The sequence below is a fragment of the Equus quagga genome, chromosome 2, assembly GCF_021613505.1.
Source record: "Equus quagga isolate Etosha38 chromosome 2, UCLA_HA_Equagga_1.0, whole genome shotgun sequence".
NCBI classification, from domain to species: Eukaryota; Metazoa; Chordata; class Mammalia; order Perissodactyla; family Equidae; genus Equus; species Equus quagga.
In genome coordinates, this window is record NC_060268.1 from 28,149,137 (window position 1) to 28,155,369 (window position 6,233).

The following is a 6,233-nucleotide window of genomic DNA, read 5'->3' on the forward strand; positions in this document are numbered from 1 at the left end:
CATGATGGCATATTCAGGTAACAAAAATATGGAAAGATAGCAAAAAACTATGTGAATTAATTTTGTTGGAAGATGACATTATATCAGGTCAAGAGTCTAATTCCCATTTTTCTCATCTAGAAGTTGGTCCAGGGATTTAACATCTATCTCTTACACTCAGGCCTTCCCCACCTTTGTGCATTTTTCTACACCAACCCCTTTGTCTATAATGCCCATCTTTTCCCTAATGCCCCAGCAAATCCCTGCTCATCCTCACAGCCCTGCTCAGGTAGAACCTCCTTCTGGAAGCCTTCCTGGACACATCAGGGAAAGTAACTTCCTCCATCCCCTGAACTCCCATAAAACTATGTTCATACAAGTGTTATTACTTCTATCACATGTTTAGTTTCCCTATTTTTCCATAAGCTACTTGGGGATCAAGACCACATTTCATGTATCTTAATATACTCTGTGATTGACACAGTTTCAGGAATAAAGTGAATAGTCCATAAATGCTGGTTTATATATAAAGATAAAATTCCCATTTTATGTAATGAAATACAAGCACTGGGAATGTAAATGTCAGTTGTGTAGAAAACAGCACAGGTGTGAATGAATGCAAGACTCTAGAAACCTAGGTTGGAGTCATTTATACAACACCGGATATTCACTCTTTTACAGATTCTACAGAAAGACCTCTGTGTTTTTTCAAGTTCTTAGTTGACACAAAGGGGAGGCAATAATCAGGTCAAGGCTAAAAATTAGAAAAAGTAAATCCAATGCAAGTGGAACACAGGAAAAAACTCAGAAGAATTTAACAAGTCACTTTAACCCTCTGCAGATTTTTGAGCAGCAAGAGATTCAAACACTCAAGTTTCCAGAACAAGGAGGTGATGAGATGGAGATTGTTTGTGTGACAAGAAAACCAAGGATATCACTAAAACCAGAGAGGAAGCTGGGTTCCTTCTTTGCAAACAGCCCTCCCAGGCTCTATTTGTTCCAAATATTGGGCCTCTCTTTATGTCTCATGGCCCTTTGGTGGGCTGGAGTAAGATTAAAAAGAAGAAGGGAAGAGGGGTGGAGACTGAACTGGCTTGTAGAATCTTAGGAGATTTTGTTGATGTCTGATATCCATATATCTTTAGAGCTTGTATAAAGGCATCTTATTAAGTTCAAAGCGTAAATTTGGAAGAAGATTTGTGCAAGAAAAGAAGAGACCACTTCCCATAACACATTCCACTCTTCTCCTGGCACATCTAATGCAGTCAGTGAAGAATTCCACTAATTCAGAAATGAAAAATAATTTCCATATCATAAATAAGCTCTTTCTCCTCACAATCTTTCAACCTCCAGGGCCTCTGTCTCCCCACGGTCTCTCTAGCAATGAAGGGCTTTATAAAGACAGTCGATTTTCATCCTTCCTGAGGGCAGGGCAATAACAAAAATACCTCCAAAGCCTCTAAATTCTGCGATTTCCAAAACACAGTAGAAGAAAAGGAAAGACTCACTTAACATGGGAATCTTTATGAATCAGGGGAACGTAGGATTATATATTAGTGATCACCACATAAGTTTAAAGTCTTCTTAGGTGTCCTAGCAAATACTCAAAAAATCCTCCTAAAATCCAACTTGACTTGACTCCTTAATGCAATAGCTGCCATATGTACCTTTAGGAAAAGTCACTGATCAAGTGACTAACCGAGACGTTTGGGTTGACAGCTCAGTTCCACCTAACATCTTCCTCCTACTCCCTTGGATAATAGGCTGATAATGGATAACCATGTTGGATTTTCAGCCTTAAAGAGTGGAAGGACAGAGAGGCAGCTGTCAGAAAGCTATGAAATTAGATGCCACTGTGGAAAAACCCTTCCTCTCTGCCTGAGGATGCTATGCTTGATAAAACTAATATATTAGCTAATATTTCCAAAACCTTAATGAAAATGCACATTTACTGACATTACAGATGAATGGGATGAGCTAACGAAGCATTTGAACGTAAGTAGTTTTGTAGAGATAATACCATTTAAATCAGGTAACCAGAACCATATACATATGTGACCAGTAAAAATGGCCCAAAGTAAACATACTAGCTTACTTAGTATGTTCTACAAACATGTATTTCACAGGCAGGGATAACGACAGGGGTCCTGGAGGATGTAAAGGGTGAGAATCACCAGAATGAAGACCTCCTTCCATCTCTCACATTCTAGAACACATAGTTTATTATGGAAATGACATTATCACCTAGAAAATGAAACGGATAATACAGATAGGTTATCCTGGACCACTTTTCCTATTTCAGAGTTGAAGAAACAGAAGCAACAAGAAGGAAAGGCTTTACCCTAAATATGCTGTGCACCCAGCTCCCTCTAAGAGCTGGCTGGAATAAGCAGGTACACTCCAGCTTTTGAGGGAGATACTCCCGGTTCTGCCACTACTGTATGGTAACTCTGTGGGCCTCTGCTCATTTTTAAAATGAGGATAATAGTGTCTACCTTGTGGGTCATTGTGAGGGTTAAATTACTCACTTTAAGTAAAATGTTTACCCCATAGAAGCTGCTTGAAGATGAGAGCTTGCAATTTGCTCTAAAATTTTCTGTATGTGATCAGAATCTAAATTTGTTCTCTTTACTTGTATCTAAGTTTATCTAACACATATAAACAGGTATTACTTTCTCTCTCTCCGGTATTCAAAGACCTGAACTTTCAAATAATAATGCTGACTTCTATGTGCAGAAACGTTACTGGTCTCTCATTACAAGAAAGCATTCCGCTGGTCATGTTTATATTCTGGAAGACAATATTCTCCCAGGATTCCTTGGGGCCAGTGACACCCACGTGCATCTGGAAGATTTGGTGTTGCCAACCCACTGCTCCCCCACCCCATACCATACAGGAGCTTCAGTACGCCAGGTCTTAGGAACACTCATAGTGCATGGGAGTGAGCTTGTCATCGGCTAAATACACAGGCTTTATTGTTGCTATTTGTTCCAGGATACACATACCAGGTTGTTTATAGCAGTACAAGATTGGAACAAACTGTATGCCCCTGAATAAGGGACTGGTTAAAGAAATGATTAAGTAGCCAAAGAATAGAATACCATGTAGCCATTAACTAGAGTGTGGTACATCCTTATTCTTTCTTTCTTTCTTTCTCTCTCTCTCTGTCTGTCTCTGGCGCTCTTTCTCTGTCTCTCTGTTGATGGGCCCATCAACACGTACACCTACAGAGACAGCAAACCCTCTTTCCTGCCCCGCTTTACCTAGTTGTGGGACAGAAGCACCACCCTGAGACATTTCCAGCCATTGCCAATTGCGCAGCTGCCCCGGGGGAGGCTGACTTGGGCAGGAGCAGCAGGTGGCAGGGCTCTTGGTGTGCCTTGAGAGCCGGCTTGAGAACCTCTGCGGGCCGGGTCAGCTGTCCTGTCCGTCTGACTTTCGCTCGCCTTCACACCCTTTCCTGTCGCCACGGGAGGGGTTGAGTTCCTTCTGAAAGAGCGGTGACTGATCCTGCTCTGCTGTGTGGTGTCACAACCATCTGCCTCGATGCCCCTGCTCCTCCTGACCTGGACAGACAGCCATGGAAGTCGAGGGAGAGACCGAGAGAAAGAGAGCGAGAGGGGGAGGTGGAAGGAGACAGCCAGACAGACCCAGAGACAGAAGGCAACTCTCTGCTCTCTGCCTTGTGGATGGAGCTGGGTTCCAGGGCTGTGGCTGGGCGTGGCGGGCAGTCTGGGCACACGGAAGGCGGCCAGGGAGTGGTCCTTGGTCTCTGCCCTCCTGCGGCAAGGAAATTCCAGAGACCACCACGGACAGCTGGAGCTCCTCAGCAAGAGGACTGTCAGCTGAAGCGAGAGGAAGGCCCTGGGGCCAACCGAGCAGCCTCTCTCGCGCCAGCCCTGAGCCCATAGGTGGCTTTGGGGTTCTGCTTTGCCTCTGCAACTGGAGCCGGGGCTTCCCCGTCATCTTCCTCTCCTGGCATGCCGCCCCCAGTCTCCCCCGGGGGGGTCTGAGCCTTCCCTTCTCTCCCACCACCGCCAACTGAACGGGCCTGAGCCCCAGGCCACGGAGTCTCCACAGGTGCGGGCCCAGGGTGCTGTGCCCTTGTAGCCTCCCAGGTGGCCCTCGGGAGCAAGGGTTGGCTCTGCAGCCACAGAGAGTCCCCAGCCTTGAAGGGCCCCATGGGAGGAGACCAGTGGCCTGGGAGCAAGGACAGAACCTCGGGCTTTCCTCGGATACACCCCCTGATGGGACGCGGAGGTGCCGGAGCCTTGGGCCAGCTGCTTGGGTGCTTTGGGGGAAGGGCGGCGGCAGGTTGGGGAGCGGCCAGCGGCTGTGGGGCCTGGTGACCGGCACCCCGAGGGTGAGACCCCCCCCACCCCGGGCACATTCGACTCTTCCTGCCTGGGGCCTCCCCGAGGGCAGCAGGGCCCTCCGGGGCAGGGGCCCTCATCTTGGCGGGTGCAGACACGCATGTCTCCAGGGCAGGTGGTGGGTGGCGACACGCTCATTCCATGGCATGTCACTTGGACGTGGCTTGCCATGCCTCTCTGGGACCGTGGAAGGCTGAGGGAGCGGTCTCGGGGTGGCGGGCAAATACCAGGGGGTATCTGCAAGGTTTGTGGAAGCCCTGGAGCCGGGACAAGGGGTCCGAGCCGGACCCGGGTCTGCGCTGCCCCTTTCCCTTGGTCCCTGGTCCTCTGCAGGAAGCCCACAGAACCTCGAGCTGCTCCGCGGAGCCACCGCCTCTGCCAAGGGAATGGCGGTGGGTCGCTGGGCAGAGGAGGGGAGGCGAGTCCCGGGACTGGCCGCGCTGGCTGGGGGCGGGTGGCCGTGCTCTCCGGCCCGGCCCGAGAGCCTTCCCGCATCCCTTCGCGGCCAGCCTCCCTGCGTGGCAAAGCGAGGCCAGGCGGTGGTGGGCAGCTGGGCCGGGCGGCCGGTGGGCGCGAGTCAGAAACCTGGGTGCGGATTCGGGGGCGCAGGGAGGGGGAGTCGGTGGGGCGAGGGGCGCGGCTTGGGCGGGGCGCGGGTGCGGGTCGGGGGAGAAGGTGGGCGGGGCAGGGCGCTTAGAGACCTGGCTCCTCCAGGGGCCTCCAGCGGACCCTGCGCCTGCCCTTCGCAGCCGCACGCCCAGGCCGTGCCCTTTCGGGCGGCTTCTCCTCCTTGGCTTTCCTCAGCAAGCCCTCCTCCAGCGGACACGCGCATCCGTTTCGCCAACGCCCCTTTACCCTCCCTCTGTAGCCGGCTCTCTGGCCCCTCGTGGCTGTGGCTGTGCTCCTCGCCTGGAGCCAGGGCTGCGGGGAGGGGCGATAGGGCAACAGGTGAGAGCCCCAAGGGCGGAGGGGGGGGGGGCGGGAAGGGGATGGCCCTGGCCTTTTGCAAGTCGCCAGCCGGGGATGTCCGGCCGCTAGCAAGCCCAGGCTTGTGCGCGGCTCTTTTGCCACCAAAGGGGCTTCAATCACCCCGCGTGTGTTGGGCCCCGTCATTTCCGGGAAAAGCAGTGCTCCACCTTTGGAGGCGTGCACCCTTCGATAGCTCAGCTGGTAGAGCGGAGGACTGTAGCCTGGACACGTGTGGACATCCTTAGGTCGCTGGTTCGATTCCGGCTCGAAGGAGGTGCCTGACAGCTTTTGCCCCATCCTGCATCAGGAGGGGCGCTAGCGCCCGGCGCCCAGCCCCACCGCTGCTGCCCCTGCCCTTGGGCCCCCCTGCAGCATCGCAGCCGCCTCCCTCTCCCAGGCCAAAGCCAGGAAAGCCTCTCCCTTCCACCGACACAGGGACTGGACGGGACGGGACGGGACGGGACGGGACGGGCCGGCCTGCTGTCACCAGGGAGCACACGTGCACCTCCTGCCCGCACTACACACACACACACACACACACACACATGCCCTTTATCTCATAATCCGTCCCACCTGCTCCCGCCATTCGGGGCGGCCCCCACCAAATGCCTCGCCCTTTCCCCTTTTCTTCACCCAGCCCTTCTGCTCCCACTCCCGCTTCCCAGCGCCGCCTCTGCCACCACCCCACCGCTTTGCTCCGTATACCTGCACAGCAAGCTGCCTGCCACACAGGTGGGCCCTGGAGAGCCATCCACGGCGAGCTCCGGAGGCCGACCAGCAGGCACGCTGTCACCCCGTCGCGCTGGGCACCCACGGCCCTGGGGCGTCCTTCTTGAACACTCGGCCTCTCCATCTCTGTCTCCTGCTCCGCCTCCTCCTGGGATGCTGCTCTCACCGTCTCTCTTCTGTCGA

General features: G+C 53.0%; 1 non-coding gene across 1 annotated transcript; it reads left to right on the top strand.

Annotated features, from left to right (window-relative positions):
* Window positions 1-5,504: 5,504 nt before the first annotated feature.
* Window positions 5,505-5,594, top strand: TRNAY-GUA (transfer RNA tyrosine (anticodon GUA)). The gene is given in 2 exon segments: window positions 5,505-5,541; window positions 5,559-5,594. It is a non-coding gene; the product is annotated as a tRNA-Tyr (tRNA).
* The last annotated feature ends 639 nt before the right edge of the window (window positions 5,595-6,233 follow it).